The following is a 20,596-nucleotide window of genomic DNA, read 5'->3' as shown; positions in this document are numbered from 1 at the left end:
ATGTGGGGATAAAGGAAGTATAAATAACAGTTGCTTGAGCATCTGTTTTAATTTCCCCTTTTTTCTGTCTTTGGGCGAGAAATTTCTTAAAATAGAGGCTGGAGGCAGTGGGAAAGGGATGTGAAGATGAAAGGGACTGTGAGAATGGGGAAAGCAATGAAGAGTTCTGGAGGCTAGGGATGAGGCTTAAAGCAGTTCAGGGACTGGGAAAGGTGAAGAGGTGGGAATGAATGGATTTAATTTAGATTACAGGACTTCCAGGCAGGATAAAGACACAAGACAAACCCCGGAGGCTTACTAGTGTTTCAGGAAGGGAGTGTTAGCAGCTAGCCAGAGTAAGATGCTCTTCTAAAGAACAGTCCATTAGCAAAGGAGGTGTGGAATCGGTAATGGAACTACAAAGGTCAGGTGCAGTGCAAACCATCTGGCTTCAAAGGATCTCTGTGTGATCAGTGTTGGGGTAAGAGCATGAATAAAGCAACAAAAGAGCTGCATACTGTGACGGCCCTGTCCCTTACACTGTTCCCACAGGACACCTCAAAGGCCATGCATCCTTGCTTAGGGGAAGCTGGTAAGGCTATTACAGGAGCTCTTTGGAGCGAGTTCAGTAGCAATGTGTGAGGAAATGAAGCTGTTAAATAGCTCATTAATAGCTTTCTAACAGTGCATTGGAATTGAACGCTGACACTCTCTGGCCTTGCCTGGATGTCACTGTCCAATTCACATGTCACATTTATCCAATACGGTGTTGACTCTTCTCTTTCAGTTCTTTGATAAATGTCATCAGTAGGAAATCAGTGGAAATATCGATGTCCAGGAAATGAGCTGTTTATTTCCTTTGCTGAAACCCTTAACTGCCAGTGCAGATTCAAAACTATATTGTTTTGTTCAGGTATGTTAAAGAGGAGCTCCATGAGTCCATTCTGAAAGTTAATGCAAGTCACTTGCTGCTTTGGTAGTTGCTTTCCACGCATTATTTGTGACTGAGGTAGCAGTGTACTGGTGCTTCTCTCTGGAATACATTGACTTTAGACCCCAAAATATAACCAATGTGCTGCAACCACTCAGATGTGAAGTTACTTTTCTCATCTTTTTCTTACTAACAAGAGAGAAGATTTTCATAATAATTAAAGTGGGCAATGTGGTTGTTTTGTAGTTATGGAAAGGAATGTCTTTTGAGGTTAGGAAAGTACAGTATCATGCTTAATTCTAAAGCTCTTTTGCAGCAGCTTAGCTTGGGAAATGAAAAGCCCTACAAAACTCAGCTACTGTTTCTGAAAACTCACAGATGTTCACAAATGTCCTCCCTCTCTGGTAATACTTAGTCTATGTGTGGTACCTTCTACTTCTAAATTCAAGATAAAACCAAACCAACTAAAAGCAGTTACCTATTTACACATGTAAAATAAAGACATCAGATGTATGTAGGCTCGTATGTGCAAATACTTATTTTATGAAGGTTACCTGTGATCATTGTGATCATTTTTTAATGGGGCATCTCTGCTGACCTACAGAACTGAACAGAATTAGCAAATACTGTGTGGGAAATAGAATGTATGTACTTATATTCTCTATGAATTCATCAAAACATTTGGGTACAAATTTACAATAATAAATTGAAGATATTACCCAGTTGTTGTTGAATTGATCTAGGGAAGGCAAACAGCCTGTTAATGAAATTTGCAGATGATACTAAATTAGTGATAGTTGCAAGGAGCATTCAGAGTGGAAGAATAATATAGATCACCCTAATGACCTATGGAGTTGATAAAATGAGATTTACCTGGGGAAGGAAGATGACCTATGACAAGAAAAGTATGGGAGGAAAACAACATGGGACAAAGATGGGAAGGGGGAAAAAATGGCTTTTCAGTAGACTAATAAAAATAATAATAAAAAAGGTAAAGATCTGTGGTACAAAAGTAATGGGGTTTAGCATCTATAAATATGTTAGCATATGCCTTCCTGTAACTCGAATTTCTGTAATACTAGAAGAGATTACTGAAGAAGAAGCAAAAACTCCATTGCTGGAGACTCTTCAAAGTAAATTGAAGAAGGTACTAGAATTCTGCAGGGAGCAATCTTGCATTGGCAAAGGAACATGCTGCAGATGACCTAATAGGTCTTTGTCATCTCCAGCCTTGGTTGTATATTACATGATTTGATTCATAACAGTCTGGGAAGGAGACATTTATTTGTCACACAAAAAATAACCTTTAAGCATCAAATGAGAAGTTTATTACTGGGAGTCTATAATAGCTCCTTTGAGACAGGATACAGAAGTGCATTCTGCTGTGCTGACATCACATTTGTTGGCAATAAGGGTAGATGTTCCTTCTCCTCTGCATCCTGCCATCTCCTCACATATATTAATTTCTTCTGTACAGTTGTAAAGACCTTGGCCCTGTATGTTGAAAAGTGCATGCCAAGCTTAAATCAGCCAATATCAGAAGGGATTTAGGAAGAACTGCCAATTCCTTTATCAATGTCTGGGGGCTACTGAATTCAAAATTGTACAAACAGTTCAAGGCAGCTCTTGGTGAGTGTAGCCATTCTTCACATGTGATGCCGTAGCATTTCCCCCCTCCTTTTTTTTTCTCCTGTAGTGTATTACAGAACTTGATCAAGAAGGACAGGACAGGAATCTCCCCAGTATTTCACCAAAAAAGCAGAAGTCATGACAGCTGTGATTTGAATGTTTGGGGAACTGTCTGTATAGCAGAGAATGCAGCAGTACAGATGTCATGGCTTAACCCCAGCTGGCAGCTCAGCCCCACAGAACCACAACCTCCCCACCCCTCCCCTCCCCCCAGCAGGATGGGGGAGAGAATTGGAGGAGTGAAGGTGAGAAAACCTGTGGGTTGAGGTAAAGACAGTTTAATAGCTAAACAAAAGCCGTGCATGCCAGCAAAGCAAAACAAGGAATTCCTTCACCACTTCCCATGGGCAGGCTGGTGTTCAGCCATCTCCAGGTCAGCAGGGCTCCATCACATGTAACGGTGACTTGGAAAGACAAACAGCATCACTCCAAACATACCCCTCTTTCTTCTTCTTCCTGCAGTTTTACATGCTGAGCATGACATCATATGGTATGGAATATCCCTTTGGTCGGTTGAGGTCAAATGTCCCAGCTGTGTCCCCTCCAAACTTCTCTTGCACCCCTTTCCCACCCACTGGTGGGGTTGCATGAGAAGCAGAAAAGGCCTTGGCTCTGTGTAGCACTGTTCAGCAGTAATGAAAACAGCCCTGAATTATCAACTCTGCTTTCAGCACACATCCAAACCACAGCCCTATACCAGCTCTGTCAAGAGCATTAACTCTATCTGAGCCAAAGCCAGCACATCCAAGAAGGAAAATTTAGCATAAAAAAAAATTAGAAGTGTGAAGAAATTATTTGGAAAGCTGTGTAGACATCCATTGCCTTTTATTTCAACTTTTAATTATTAGCCTTTATAAAAAAGCCTTTAGTAAAAAAAGAAAAAAATAATCTGCAGAACTGTTGGACCCTGTAAATTTCACAGAAATTGGAGGATTGGATAATTATCATGTTTCAATCAAGCAATAAAATTTATATAAAGTAGCTACAACATGACAGCCTATACAATAATATTAGAAAAATATTTACTCTGTGTTTGAAAACCAGTATGCAGAGCTTCTGAATGCTTGATTTAGTGTCTTCTGCTTTGATGTAGTGTCTTCTCAGTTTGTAAAAGTAATGTCAAATTATTCATATTCGTTTTACTCCAGAGGAGTTTACAAAGTCAGTCTCTCTTTAGATTGGGTGCAGAGAGAAATGATATATTTTTCCTCACCTGCAACAGAAAATAAGTGCAGCATGACTGCTAGTAAGCACATTATTTATACCCTCCTGAATTTTCCCAGTTTTTACTGTGCATGAGCAACACTCAGACTTCCATGGTGTGGATGTATTTGAAACAATGCGGTAAGTTTGTTAGTTTCTTGTGGGGCAGGAGGACAGGTGGCACAGCCGTAACACCCACAACTTTTGAGTTGCTTTTCTGCTTCAGTTCTTGAGTGAGCTGAGTCATAAGGTCTGAAGTGGTCCACAGACTCTGTCCAATAGGGACTTCATTCTGTCCTCAAAAAAAAAAGCTAAGCTTAACTTTCAAGTTAATGTTACTTTGCATCCTTTTCACTATAGTTTTAATGGATTCTGGTAAGCACTGCAACTAGTATTTTTTTTGACAAAACATTTTTTCATAGCTGTCACTATGAATTTATTCTTTCTGTTGTGTTAAAAACAGTTCTTTGCAGATATATCTTTAATCATGAGATCCTTGACTACTCAGCCTACAGCTGTTTACTTTTTGATATGAGCAGTACTGGTGTAGAGACAGACGTTGGCCATGGTTTTTAAACCATGGGTACTCATCAGCTTTAGGCTGGCTATGGCCATGTCTCTGAGTGCTCTTCATTTCCACTGAAAGTAACCCACACCAGCTGAATTTTGAATCTCTTGGCATCTTTAATGGCGTAGGCATGGTAACAGTCATATGTTGAATCTTATGGAGGGGATAAAAGGACTTTAGCTGACTTCAAGAGGGCCCTAATAGAATTGGGCCCAAAGGGTGACTCATGCTTCAGCTGACATCAAACCACAGCTTCTGTGAGGAGGATGGCCAGTTTTGCTAATGAGATCCTAACTTTCATAGGTGCTTTGTGCATACAAATAAAAGCACATTTCTTAAGAAATATCTCACTTAGCAGAGGGCAATGCACCTGTTACATAAAATATGTAGAAGAAAGCTACTCGAAACTTTTCCATTGAGTGGTTTTAATGATCAGCTCTATTTAATATGTTTGGAATATGTGATGTGCCATACCCTTAGACAGCTCTCTTTATATGGGCATATGACCACAGAGTGCACTCCACATACTAGTTTTGTGCCCAGTTTGATAGGATAATTTAAAATATTTTTATATTTTAAAAATATATTTGTTTAGAATTGTAGAATTCTAAAGGACCTTTAAAGGTCATCTAGTCTGACCCCCTGCAGTAAGCAGGGACATCTTTACAAGATCAGGTTGCTCAGAGCCCCATCAAGCGTGACCATGAATATTTCCAGGGATGGGGCCTCCGCTACCACTCTGGGCAACCTGCTCCAGTGATTTGCCGCCCTCACATTGAAGAACTTTTTCCTAATATCCAACCTAAATCTATGCTTTTCTAGTTTAAAACTATTGCTCCTTGTCCTACTGCTACATGCCCATGTGAACAGTTCTTCCCCAGCTTTCTTACAGGCACCTTTCTGGTATTGGAAGGCTGCTATAAGGTACCCCCTGAGCCTTCTCTTATCCAGGCTGAACAACCCTGACTGTCTCAGCCTGTCTTCATAATGAAGGAGCTGCAGCCCTTTGATCATTTCTGTGGCCCTCCTCCAGACGTGCTCTAGCAAGTTGTGTTGAGGGCTCCAAAACTGGACACAGTACTCCAAGTGAGGTCTCTCACTTTGAATGAACCTCTCTCTTTCTGAGGTTAATTCTAACTCTCAATCTGCTGGCCACACTTCTAGTGATACAGCCCTGGATGTGGCTGGCCTTCTGGGCTGCAGATGCACATTGATAGCTCATGTCCAGCTCTTCATCCAGCTATTTGATATGTTTTATATATAAAAAGTACTTTATATATGTTTACTATTTATTTACTTTTATTTTTTCATGGAATTAAGAAAGGTTCACATATATTTCCCCTTTCTGGCATTGTGTATTTCCCTTATATCACTATGGTCTGTGCTTACTTCCCCCATCATGCACTGCTCCTGTTAGGAGTACTAACTCTGGTGCTGAACTTTTAAGTTGTATGAATCAATGCCAAATTCTTCTGATGCCTGTCTGTAGAAGGATGAAGGACTGTCATTTGTCCTGGCTTCTGGGCTCTTTGGGTTGATTATTTCATATGTGTGTATGCATGTATATGTGCGTGCTCTGTGTTTCCAAAGAACAGTGTAAATGAAAAGAGAAACATGGAGCAGCTTAATGTTCCCAGTACAATTTTAAAATTTTATTTTTAAAGCAAAACTTGAAAGGTTCTGACATGCCTCTGCTGGGCTGACTAGTGCTGTTTTGATCCATCCTTTGGCCTCTTGCCTCACATGATGCTCTAGGCATGTGCCATGTTAACAGTTGTATAAAATACATCCTGCTGTTTTACCCATACTAAAGGGGCTGCAAACAGCCATAAGGATCCTCCTGTGACCCAGGATTGTGTGAATCAGATGTTTCTGATGTGAGATGGGAGACTTAAAATTATACTTAGGACTTTTCCATAACTGCTGGTATTTGTGGTATATAGCACTTCTTCAAAACAGCAATCATCTTGTGATAGCAAAATGTGAATCTCATGTATAGCCAGTAAATGGTATTGTATAACAAAGTCTGTGATGAGGATGGGAGTGAAACGTTTCATGAGAAATCGATCATTTTAGAATGTGGAAATGTATCTGCCAGCCTCACATAGCTTATTTATACTTTAAAGGCCCAGCAGTAGTGATAGGAATTTGTGCATTAATGTGCTGATGTATAGAAGCCCTCAGTTTAGGGCATCAGAGAAATACTTGCAAAACTGAGTATTACTTAATGTGTGCAGAGGCACTGGAATCCAGTACAGAGGAAGCTGAACAATATTGTTTATTTCAGTAAGGATTTGAGTGCTCTGTATGGGCTAAATGGCATCACAACTGTGTGAGTTCCACCAAATCACTTGAAATTAGTATGGAAATGGAGACGTTTTCTGAAATTGCATTGTGTGCACCTTTAACAAAAATATTTGCAACTTTTCTTTTGAATGTCTATATTTAAATTGTTCTGTATCAACAGAATTGCTGCACATTCTCTGTATTTGAAAGGTATTCAGATAGTTTTAGTTGTATTTATTGTTTGAATGATCTACTTCGATGGTGCTTGCTGCTTGCTTTGTAATTTGTTGCTGCAGGTGGCTCTGACTTTGAATTGCATCAGTCTTTTTATTTGAAGATAATCTTCTTGAGCAATCTGAAACAACATTCAGCTGTTCCAACTATGCCCCCAGTATTTAAAACAACAGAGTCCTGAGCTGCTTTGTCTATTCTTCAGTATAAGCTTCATCATACGTGTTTCTTCACATTGTTACTCATATCGTTACTCTGGTATTTTCTATATATTGTCTCCATGTAGCTGATCCCTACAATTCTAGCGATGGTTTTAAGTTTGTAATGCATTTACGTTAAGAAAGCCAGGATCTCAGCTGGTACATGTTAGTATAGCTCTCCTGAAATCAATAGTGCTCTGCCAGTTTCTACCATTTGATGATCTGGTCATAATAATGTAATATTACTAAAGAGATAACACAGTGAAAAGGAAGCATTATACTGATTCAGCTGGGGGAGCTATTAGATTGGAGTACTGCTGAGCACATATTGTCTTTAATACTCACCTAATGGCCGATATCCATTTCGTGGGACCTGATTTTTAAATGTCTACTAAGCAGAGTTAATTAAGTTTGTTTTTCCAAGGGGTGTGTGTGTGATTTTTAAAAAATGCTTCAAATCTTTACCAAAATGGATGGTCTTCTGTTGGAATAAGATTAGCTTGTTGGATTAACACATAAAAGTGAGTTTTGGCCACTCGTCTGCTGAGGATCTGGCACCAATGCTCTTGGTTTTATTAGTGTGATTGGAATTGGAAAGGTAATGATACCAATGTCCTTTCAAGAGGCCCAGGACAGCTCTGTTGCAACTTTTATCATGAGTAGCCATTCTCAGGATGTGACTCAGGTAAAATGCAGCTGGTTTACATTGAGAAGAAAAACATATATAGCTTTTATTGACTGCTACGTAAAATAACACATGCCTTTGTTTCCAGTTCTAAATGCAAATGTGCATTTACACACAGTGCAAATTGCTTTAAAGAAACGTTTTTTCGGGCTCTGAAAGCAGAATGCCAAGTTTCATTTCTGAATGTACAAAGATTCATGATATATTGGTCAAATTGTACTACAGCCATATGTTTCTCCTGTTCTACAGAGAAAACCAACAAAAGTGGCTCTTCATTCAGGAAACTTCTCATAGCACTGTGATATAAAATGGAGATGATATTATTGTCTACTCTTTGGTATGATTTCAAATAATTTTAATCTTCATTTCATCATCAAGTAAACTATTAATTGAACTTTTTCTCAGTTCACTTCTAATTTAACGTCAGTCAAAATGATTTAATTTTCTTACTTTTATCCTCTAGCACATGCTAATGCTGAAGCCAGTGTCTTTATTTTATGATCTAGTGTCTTAAGGTGACTACAATATATGCACAGCACTGTGCATAAGCACTTAGGCAAATTGCTGCCAGCAGGTGCACACATAATGTCCAGGCTTGCCTACTGGATGGAAGTCCGGAAAAAATCTGGGAAATTATGTGATGTTTCTACTGCCCTTTCACCGCACTTGAAAATGACACTGTCTCCTGGCCAAATGGACTTTGCAATGCTTGAAGAAGCATTTCACAAACATTTAACTGTCTCTTAAATGGTTATTTTTTAATTTTTCCTTTTTGTAACGAATTTAAAAGTTAAAGAGATGTAAGTTTTGATTACAGCTTTGTCTTTTGCATTGAGACTTGCTCTGTACTCACCTTTTAAGAAAAGCATACATGGCTGAAGGAGCACCTTGCAATGTTCTTTTTGAAGTAGAATTACAGTTCATCTGTATTTCCTCTTACTCTGTGGAGAAATAAACAGCGTTAGCCTTCTTCTGTCTCAGCTTACTACTTTTTCTAATTCTTCCTTGCTCAGCTCACACACAGGGAGAACAGCCACAAATTCACCCTTCTTTACTGCTCACCTGATCAGAATGCTAAATAGCATCTCCTTGCCCTTCATTTTGCCTGGCCAGCAATCTGTGTCCAGCTGCAGGAAGTTTTTGTGCCTAACTTCTTTCAGTAGCCTTACAGAATGTAACACAGTTGGGACCAAAGGTCAAAGTTCCTCTGGTGCTTTCTTTACCTATTAAGGTCATTGTCTGCTTTCATGTAACAAAAAAGATAGCTGGTAGCTTAACTTTTGTTCATTATCCTTGATAGTTATTCCATATGTAGCACAACTTTCCTGATAGTTACGCTAATCATAATGAAGCTTGGATGGACATATGGATGAAATCACAGTGGAGTAGGCAAGAAAACTCAACTGAATGCTTTATGGCCCCTGACACTCACTTTTACTTCATCTGCATAGAGTGTGCTGATGCATATGACCGTGAAAGTTCACCTTCTACTGACTGTTTTGGACATAAAGTCGTCTTGTTGCTGGACTGTCAGAACTACTTAGATGGATTATTTTCATGTATCTCAGTAAAACATAACTCAGGGTTATCCACACAATCAAACAACAAAGCCATGTAAAGTTATTTATAGTATAAATACTATCTGTTAGTGTGTAGTATCTTGATAAAAAGAGGATGATTTTCTTTTCTAGCACCCTATGTAGGAGAATGATAACTACAAAAGAGGCTTCACACTTTATAATACAACAAAACAATTGTGTATAACAACTGGTGATACAGCGTATCAAACCAAGATGGGGTGATCCCCCTTCCCTTGGTTTGATATACTTTCAGCTTCTTTAAAGGCTCTTGAGATCAGGACCCCTACAGAGTCTTTGAAGCTTGTGTTTTTCTTTCACTAGAAAGTGAAGCCTTGGCTTTTAATGGCAGCTCAGCAAATATCTCATCAATATTTAAAGTGTCAGGTGTACCTCTGTTAGAGGTACCAATTGGAGATCAAAGATACTAGCACTGAGGTGCAGCATTTCCTTCAAAGGTCTTCACAGTTGAGCTTTTCCTTTTGTTGGAAAAGAACTTCTCTTTTTAACATTCATTGCTTGCACGTGTCTTAAACATGTAGTTTGACAAATGTGGGAAATTAAATATTTTGTTGCCAGGGCTAGTGAGGATGGTGCAGTAGTTTTGAAGAGCCCTTTATACCGGTTTAAGAATGGAGAACTCTTGGAAAAGTCTTTTGCTGCCTGTTTCCATCTGTCTTCAGTTGACCAAAATCGATTACATTTAATGGTACCAATGGCACACTTGCCAAGTGGCAGGTACAAATAAGCTGTAGCAGGATGGTTATTTTTTGGTCTTTTGTCTTTCGGTGAGGAATTAGGACATTTCTTCTCTCATTTTTTATATCCTCTGTTGCCTTCCTTCCGCTCATTATGTAAGGCTTATGAATATGGCTGTGAAATGTAATCCCTTTATTACTCTTCCAGCTCTTACTGTGTTTTTCTTTTTTAACATCTGTTAAAACAATTACAATAATAAATACAGTACTAAGGATTCTAAGCATTTTGTACATGGGATTTATCTGTTCCCACGTTGTAGTTTTGGTTGGCACGTGCCCATAGGCAGAGTGTATGTCAAGGTGTTAAACAGTCTGATTGGTGAATGGCTGAAGTGATGGCTCTTTAAAGAAAGAGGGAAATTTGGATTAGGCATGCTTCATGGTGGTGGGAAAACCAGAAATTTAGAATTAGGAAGCTTATCAGATGACTCTTGTAAAGCACAGAATATTTTTATTCTATCAGCTATCTGATTGTCTTAAGAGTGCCCTGGGAGTAACACTGAGGTTTTAAGCTGTGTGTCGCTAGAGAGTGGTTTTACCCTGAAGGCTTTTACTGAGTAATATTTATCTCTCTTAAAACAAAGAAAAAAATTAGTTCCTCAGTTTATGAACTTCCCAGTTGTATCCATCAGAATACTCTGAAGCACCATAGTGGGGTAGATGTCAGTTTATACTTTGAGCTCCTTGCAGAACAGAGTCTAATACTGCTATTGTACAGTGAAAAGGGGGCAGATACCATCCTACCATGCACAGGGATGTTCCTTTGTCACTCCTCACTAATGAGTATGTCATGTTCCAGGTTTTAGTATGTTTGGATAGTTTGGTGTTTTCCACTGAACAGCTTGTAAGTCATGTCGGTTTTAGATGGCAAGAGATACTATGAGGTAACAAATTCACTTAGAAAAAACCCTGTGAGCATTACAGTAGTAATGTATCTTCAAATTCTTGTACCTCTCACATATGGGTCCTGAATCTGCAACTCTCCTTGTTCACATCTGTCTGCCCTCCTGGTGCACCTGCCTCAGTTTGTGTTCTGGGTGACTGCATATAAACTATCAACTCTCGGACGTTTTATCTGTTTCAAAGCAGAACAAGTGGAGATGACAGGGTTTTCTGCTCTTGAATTGTACCATGTACAACACTGCAACGGTTTGAAAATAAACTTTCAGAGTGATGTCCACTAACATTTAGTTCTTCTGTCACTTTGCTTGTGCTGGAGATGTTCACTGACTTTGTTTAATGAATGTGGCAAGGCTATAAATAAAACTGGCAGTGGAAATGCTGGCCCAGTGCTGTGAGCTGCACACCATTTATATCCTATCAAGACCACTGAATTGGCTGTATGCCCGGGAATAGCAAGGAGTGTTCCTGCTCATGGCTGCACCTTGCATTTGGAAGAGGCTTATATGGAAGTTGACAGCACAGCATAAATGTTCCCTAAATTAATTTTTATTGTGAATAGACTCTATGCCTTAAAGAAAAGTGTCCAGCTGTGATTTGACTGGTTCTAGCAATGGAGAATCCACCACCACTGCCCTATTTCATTTTATCTGGCAGTGGAAATGTGCACTTTATTTTGAGTTAGAATTTGCCTCTCAGCTTCCAGCTGTGGATACTGTTATACCTCTCTCTGCTCAACAGAAGTAGGCAGAGGTATCCTATAATTATTTGTTCCTAGATTTATTACTCTGTGTTTGGCCATATTGAAATTAATACAATTATTTTGTGCCCTATTCACTACAGTGATCTGCTCACTCTCAATAAACTATTGTCTTCATTATTAACTTGTGCCAAAATTCTCTTTGCATGTCAGCTTTATCAGGAAAGATTTGTTGTTTTCCCACACAGGACTGATAAAAATGCGAAGTAATAATATGACCAAGATTTGGTTATGGGAACTCAGTTGAAAAGCACCTGCAATGAGGATTCACCATCTGCAGTTGTATTCTGAGATCTATCAATTAATAAATCTTGAATCTTCCACTGAACTTTTCTAAATCTTTATTAAGTGACATACAAGCAGCTCTAGCATTACTTGTGTCTGTGACTGAGGTCATACCCACTCACTCATTTAGGTCTTATATGTCACTCTTAAAGATATGATTATGGTATTAGTTTTCATCATTTTCTCTGGGAAGTTCCATGAATTTCATGAGCTACCACCAACAAAATAAGCTCTTCTCTAGCTCTTGGATCTCAGTTTTCTATCTGTGCTGATCTAAAAAAACCTGAAGCCTTAGTGTGGTAGCCCTTCAGTATTACTTCCTTAAATCGTTTTTGTATTGTACTATATTTTCTTGACAGCATCGACTCATGCTGGAATTCTCCCAAATTCAGAATGAAACTAGTTTGGGGGCCTTTCCACGTTACTTGGGTTTTAATGACCATTTTACTATATTAATCTATTACTGTACTAATACTGCTGTTAGAGTGCATTTTGTTGCTAATGTACTTTGAAAAATCCTGATTGTCCTTAATTGTGTTGGCCATTGATTTCTCATTGATGTTAGCCTCAAGCATTCTAGCAATCTCCTGGCTCTTAATTTATATTAATTGCTATCAGTGTTCCCTTTTTTTCTTTCGTTATTTATTTTTGCACGTGCTTTTACCTTCCCTGCAAGGTTTTTTCCTCTAAGTTTGATTAATTTTTCCTGCATTGTGGATTTTGTGGCATTTAATACAATATTCTTAACTCTTAGTAGTTATCAGAGGTCTGATTTCATGTCTTCAGATTTTAAAAGTGGTTTCAACCACAGGATATTAATTTGAATTTAAGTCTCAAGATAATTTTCACTTAGTGTTCAACACTGCTTCAATGTTATAGTATATATTGTTGCACAATAAAGAAAAAATTTAGAATGAGCAGTCTGTATATCATTTTGATAAAGGTCTACAGATGTGATGATCAGTATTGTGAAGTGACTGTACTTTAAGTCATACGTGAATGAGTAGCAGTCTTCAGAAAAGCATTAGTCTTTCAAGTGATTCGAACTTCCATTTTTCAGCTTCTCATACTCAAACCCATAAATGGTTTTTCTGTCTAAATCCTGTACTTTTTGTGTGATCCAGTGGGGTTTTTTTAATAAAAAACTAGAGAGTTGGACTCTCACTCCCTGGTAAGACCTCAGACCCTTAAGACTACAGAGCTACATCTTACCTGTGATGGTTTGATGGATGAATCCAGCAGTGACACCACACTGTACAGCCCTGCAGTTGCAGTATGTGGCACTACCAGAAAAAAAAGGTGATGGTATTCACAGTAAGCAGCATAACTATACTGCAGTTTGGAGGAGATGCCTTTGCCTGTGTTAGGGATGTATGAATTCATGTTGAGCTCATGATACTGCAGCCAAACTGGTGGTTTCAATGAGTGTGTAATTAACTAAACCAAGTAATTTTGTATTGCTACTTGAGGCTTGTAAATGCAACACATGCAATGAGTTGATACAAATGCGCTGAAGATTTTAATCTTATAGCTACAAGAATTGCCATATTCTAATCAACAGCCTGAACATTTGCCTTCCAGTGAACTTTTGTGTCATCTTCTTGTGGGTGCAGATGCTAAATAAAGCATGTCCCTCATAACCAAAGAAAAAATAAATGCATCCTTTAGTAGAAGGAAAAGACTGTATGTACAGCTTTCAGAAGAAAGATAGCTTTTATTCAAGACTTTGCACCTATTCATATAAATGGTTCCTTTTATTAAAGGTGCACTTGGCTAAAATGAACTGCTACTTGGGTAAGGACAGCTCAGTTTGCCATAGGCAGTGACCAGCACAGGACCAGACTCAGCTGTTTCTCCCAGCAATTGTGAGTCTAGGATTGAATTTGCATCAGTATACAAATATTTAAGGTAAGAGTTAGATATGTTAAGCACTAATGGGCTCCTTTGCAGTATCCCAGGGAAATTGATTGTCTGACTGGAGTACTTTATTGGAAAAGAGTTGGGAATTTTTTGTAAAGGGTAAGTATTGTGAATAGCAAGTTCTGGTAAAAAAAAATCACAATTTTTTAAACACATTGAGGCTGACCCAGAAGCCCCAATAGCACGGCTGTGTTACCCATGACAATGTAAAAGTCCCAGGTGATTTAGAAGTGAGACAAAGAAAGAAATATATCTGCGTTCTGGGGCAATATTTATAGGCAAGATATTGAAATGGCAGACAACATGCAAACCCAAATCCTTGATTAAAATCTTCGGAATGTTTCATTTTAGTTTATAACTTTCTTTTCTTTCACATATTAAAACTTTTACAAATAATTCATTTTTATGTTAAAAATATTTACTTCTGAACACAAAGTTTTTCTGAACTGTAAAACCCAACAACTCTTAATTGTGAAAATGTTGAAATGGGGCATCTTGTCCAAAAACTTTTTAGTGGTAGTAAAATTTCTCAAAACTAACTGTATATGCTTTCAGGTTTGATTAATTTGATGATATTCCATGATGGTATTCTCCCCCTCCTTTCATTTAATTAGAAAATTCCAAGTCAACTTTGTTGTGGACTTTGTTGGATCGGAGGGTTCTTACCAAAGGCTTATTTGTGGTGATTTTTTCCCCAAATTCAGATTCCTGTATGCCATTTTTATGTATTTGCCTTCTGTGGGCTTTCACGGAGTGAAGTCAGAAATGCTACCATAGTACTAACCTTGAGCTGTTTTTTTCTATGTAATAATAAAGTGTCCTCAGCTCCTGGTCCCTTTTGTTCTTTACATATCAAATATCCATAAGCAGAACATTTTATTAACACCAAGGTCACTGCCTATTTTAACTTATAAAAGGATAAAATAGAACTATTGAGAAATCTTTGCACTGATGTCTTCTTGCTGTCAATCTGTAGAAAGACATCTTTTTCTCAGAAAACTAAGATTTTTTCCTGCATCTATCGTTTTGCTTTGGTATTTATTAAAACCTCTTTTTGTTCACAATAAAGTGCTACAGATTTCTTTTTTTAATTAAGAGGAAGTAAGGAATTTACAAAACTGAGAACTGTTATTAAGGAAGATGCATTTGAGCAGGAGAAGTATTTCTCCCCTCCTTGAAAGCTATTCATTATTCTAGTTCTGTGCTATTTCTATACTAGAGTGAAGTTGCATCACCTTAATAACCATTAACTCAGCAGGAGGTCCTAATAGGTAGAGGTCACTTGAAGCTGACCTCCAGCTGCAGTGGCAGAAGACCCCTGATGACCTGTGGGCTGTAGTACTGTAAAACTAGAAGGTAAAGAGTGACAGAATGTATTAGCAGTAAAATGCTAACTTGTAAGTAGTAACTCTGGATTCTACAGGAGTGCCACTCATTCAGGAACAAGTAAAATGTTATGTTAAAGAATAAATTTACATTTCCAAACCCGAAAGCTTAAGGAGTGGTGAAGGTTAGCATGGTGATGCAAAAACAAGTGCATACAAATCTGCGCAGCTTTTAAAATAAGTTTCTGTTCCCTCCCCCTCCTCTTTATTTCTGTTCATCCTTCCCCCAGCCTTTAGAGAAAAAGAGAAGAGAATTTAAGCATGGGAAAGTAATATAAAAACCCTTTCATGCAAAGCAAGAGTGCATCTGTCTTTACATTGTTTCTATTCATGGCTGGCTAGTTTTACATTTTCTGATCAGCAACTGGCACTGCGACCAGTAAACCAGTTACTTCTAAGAGCAGCAGTGGTCTGTCTGGAGGTCCTGCATTATTGATTTTCTGCTTGTACGTTCTAGTTGCTCTGTCAATCAGTAGGCTGAAATGCAAGATGGCAGTCAATAAGCAAAATGACTGAGCTCCCACAGACCCAACAAAATAATTCAGAATTTCAGATGCATGCCAGCAAATCTGGTCACCTTCTCAAAGAGCAACACAACTATGCTCTTCTTACCCTGTCTTTAGTTACCACTCGTTGAGCCTGGTGCTTACAAGATGCATATGAAAAACTGCCAAGTCCTATATGGAAAACGTGGGGTAAACAAAAAACTTGGGAAGAATTTGGAATGAACTTCTCTGGGGATGAGATGTTGAGGAACATTGTCAAAAACAGGTTCTGTACAAAGCAGCTACATGGCTGAATTTTTCCCTGGCATCTCCCTTCACCAATGACTTTTATTCAAGTGGATCATTACTCAAGTTAGGCTACTCCAAGGTATTTCTTCTACTGTATCATCTTCTCCTTCCACAGGTAACAAGATACCCTGGTAAGGGTATCTGCTGCCTATGGATTACATTAATGCAGATCAAAATTAATTCCTAGCATTACAAAATGAAATTAAAAAACTCTGGCAATCGTTAATTAGGATACTGAGAACCTATGATGTAAAAGTTAAATATCTCATTACATTGATAGCAGTTGAACTGTATTATCTGTTCATCTTGCTACACAGCACAATTTTGTATAGGGATATCCAAGTTAATTTTAAACAAGCCAAGCTGGATACCAAAAGCAGTCTGGCTGCGACAGCACTCGCTTAGTGTAGCCTAATCAACTTTTTTAAGAAATAGAACACTTTAGCTTATATGGAACTTATACTGCTGTGTTTAGACTACTTTTGATGCCCAAGCTAATTCCCACAGATATCTGATACTGGGTCAGGTGTCCTTCTATTACACTGAAGTGTATTGTCCATGTAGCTCTCATGGTTAATCTCATCCTGCGGGGTTAAAATGTAGATGAGTATTGCTCAGAGAAAATTGAGATGTAATAGTACTGATGTTAGGAATTTGCTAGCTTCTACTCCTTTCTCTTAGTCAGTAAGTAATCCTGTGCTTGGTTAAAAGCTGCTTGTAGAGCATATGGAGTTTTCCTTTGATATTTGTTAATGAGAATCCCCACTTGATGTGCTTAAGGGCATTCTTCAACAAATTCCCAATTCATTTTTAAAAATTTGTGAAAAACAGCAGGGAATCTGCACTAGGAGGGACTTGAGCTGGCTGTTGGTAGACAGAGGAGCTGCCCTAAGGGTAGAAATGACAGTTGTTATCACAGAACTTTATGACCAGTAGTAATATTTATACTTTGTATGATAAATGTAGGCACAGTGACATAACTTGCTTTACACTGTGTGCTGATCACCCCAGAAACTAAGAGAAAATCTTTTTCCCCAGTGTAAACACTGCTCTTTGTGGGTCTCTTTCTCCTTTCAGGCAGTCAGCTCTCTTATTCAGAGTATTGGGGTCTGCGATACGCTGGGTAAGGAAAGAATCCAGAGAGTAGCAGTGCTGGAATCATCTCCTTCTGGCATGTCTGTCACAGATTTGGCCCAATACCAGTAGTCATTCAGAAGCTTCTTCAAAAGGGTTTGTTAACAGGACCTTAGCTGAACCTGAGCTGCATGAGGGCAGTTGGGGTGGCCATTGCCCCCAGACAGACAAATGCAGGCTTCGGGGCAGCTCTACTGGTGTTACACTGAGTTGTGGCTCTTTAACTACAACTCATTTCTGGTTGTCCACACTACTGCTGACTTGGTTCAGCTTGGGTAGACACTGTAATTTCTGTATCTATTTGGTGGCAAGAAGACAATGGTTGAGCATTATATGGGGTGCCTATTTTATTCTAAGCAGAGAATTTACGATTTTTATAGACAAATTCCCTAAATCCATGATTGAGAGTATCTATTAATCAGCCGTTTAGGAAGCCAAGAGTGCTTCAGTTCAGTCCACTGCTGAAGAGACAATGTAACGTACAGGTTTTTGGTTCAAACTGCTGAAACTTTGGAAGTTGTTTTTTTTTTTTTTCCAATGCAGTTCTTTTCTAGTGATAGTAGAAATTTCCATTATATTGTTGAAACAGAACTCAGTGTTTTTGTTGGAATAGTTTGGCAAGAGCATGATAAATATTTTCTTTGGGTTAGAATAATTTTCATGTTAAAAACATTGAAAGTGAATCTCAGTTGGTTCGTTGCCTTCACTTTGAGTCTCCAGATGACTTTTGGAGCTGGAGAATCACCGTAAAATCTACTATGAAATAAATCTTGGTTTTCAGCACCTTCTCTGTGGTCACAGAAGGTGCAGCATTGTTTGTGGACTTCCACTGTTACATACACCATTGCTTCTAAATCTCTTACAGTAAAGCTTAGCATCTGTTTTGTGATTTGATGAATGGCTTTGATCTGTTATTTTAATTGCTTCCTAGTAAGACACTAATGACCTTTTTTGTTCCAATAAACACTGTTTTGCTTAGTTGTAAATTAAATTTAACTAAACACTTGGAGCTTTATTACTTGTTTCTGTTTGATGACTCTCAGGCAATGTGTTAACTCCATATGCAAAGACTTCTGGAATCATGATATCTTTGGCTGCATTAGGGGAAAACTGTCCTGATAATACCCTAAATGAGTAAAATAAAATATGGGTAGGCTTCACTTTCACATAATTACCAGGTGCATAACTAGGATCCAGCAACTGAATAAAGAGATATATCCATATTCTATCATTTATTAATTCCTTTAGAAATGGACATTGTAAACATTTTTTATAATCTTAAAGAAGAGTTTAGGGAAAAGCTAATCAAAAACCTTTCATGTTATCTTTGTCTGACTAGAGTAGGAAATAGACTGAAGTTTTTTTACTGCATTGACTTTGTTTCCTGGTGAAATAAGAAAACAAGAAAATGATATGAAACAAAAAGAAGAGGACATGTCCAAATGAATAAAGACATCTGCAAAATAGATTCTGAACAGCTGGACTTTTGAGTCCCGTTTGTTGTTATTTGTAGCATGGCTGTGTACTGTGGGTTGATTTTTTTCAGGGCTGTTGTAGAAGAGATACTCCTAAAACATTTTGCATACTGATCTAAGAAGTATATAATGGAAGCCAGTTCTGTATTGTCAGCCCATTACACTACCATTTTGCTCAAAGCTGCTATGGAATTGTTGAGGATGCTTTAGGGAAGAAGACACACAGATTTTACTGTTTATAATATGTTTTGTTCCATCTCATATTAATAATCCACCCAGATGTCCAGTCTAGGGTGCTGTTCAAATAGATCCAAGTCTGGGCTGCATGTGCTGACCTTACTGCCAGCTGACACTTCTGCCTCTTCTTTAGTGCCATGCTGTTTGTTGTCATGCCATGGCTTGGACTGGGAAACAGTCTGACTAAAAACTTCCTTGGCAAATGAGAGATGCTCAGTTATACTAACTCATTGCATAACCTGATGGGCACAGTTAAAGGATTTTCAGGCTGGCGGTGGTCCACGGTTAGATCAATTTAAATTGATCATCAAACCACACCTTTTGAGCCTGAAAAGCCAAAAGTAATGTGAGCTACTCAGGGAGAGGGTCTGCTATTTGAGATTTCAAGCTGATAATAGGTCTCTTGAAAGAGTGCATTAACAGTTTGTTGCCCTTGAGGTACAAGTGCTGACTGCAGTTTTGCTTAAAGAAGATTAATCAGAGGTTCAGAAGGCGTTGGCAGCAGCTAAGAAATGCAGCTCATCCCAGAACACTTTTGAAGCTTTGTCTTGGGCCTGCCAGTTTCTTGTAGAGTGAAATAGGATCCTTACCAGTGTGTCTGGGAGCATAAAAGCCTACTCTGCTTACAGGGGAAAATGGAGCAAACTGCAAGACTATAAATGTGCTATGTTAGCAGGTATGAGGCTATCCTGTGGTTTCCTCGGTGATGATAGGGAAGAGATCCTGTGCAGTAACTTTAGCATTCACCCTCCATGGCTGCTTTTCATAGTAAATCTTGTGTGAAACTGCCCAGTTTTGCCATTTTCATTAGTCTCAAGGAGAGGAGACTTTTTCAGTAGATTAACTGCTGCTGCAGTATTTCTCTGACAGGACTGGCTGCATTGTAGCTTGCTTACTTTAAAATTTCTTCTTATTTATTGTAACCTCTGGTGCCAGTTTGTTGCCCCTCTTGAATCTTTGACTGTTTGTATGCATTCTTGTTTCCCCAAAATGACAGCAACTCATTTTATTGAGGAAGAAACGGTTAGCATTTCTCCTTCTTGCAAAATTCATCATGTTTATCCTTCTATTGATGTTTTGATGTAGAATATGTATTAATATTCCTAATATCTGTGATAGCCTCTAAAGTACTTAGAGAGAACTATGAAAATTACCGTTCTCAATGCAGCTGAATTCTCATGTCTTATTCTTCAGCTGTGTTAGACAAACAAGCTCAACTCTGTATCTCTGTAGTGACTAAAAAACCCTGCCTTTTCCTGTGGGCTGCTTATTTTGGACTTTGCAAAAGGAGTTTTCCTTTGGGCTGAAAGATGAGGGGCCTGGATTTCTGTGGTACTTATAGGTCCAGGATTTCAGTGACTTCTCCAACATATCTAGTTAGGAACCTCATCAAGTCATTCACAGAGCAAATTTCTGAATCATTGTTCTCCAGAGAATTCCAGTGTTTCTTTTACCAAGGAGGAGAAAGAGGTTAATGCTGCTGCAGTGTTGCAAAAGGCAAAGTATGAGCTGTTGCCCAAGGAGGTGGTGCTGAGAATTCAGGAGCAGGCTGGTTGGGAAATGGAGACAGTGCTAATGTTGCTTCAGGGAGAAAATAAG

The sequence above is a fragment of the Gallinula chloropus genome (assembly GCF_964237585.1).
Source record: "Gallinula chloropus genome assembly, chromosome: 6".
Classification (NCBI taxonomy): domain Eukaryota; kingdom Metazoa; phylum Chordata; class Aves; order Gruiformes; family Rallidae; genus Gallinula; species Gallinula chloropus.
The sequence above is the reverse complement of the archived record's forward strand: the minus strand, read 5'-3'. Positions refer to the sequence as shown.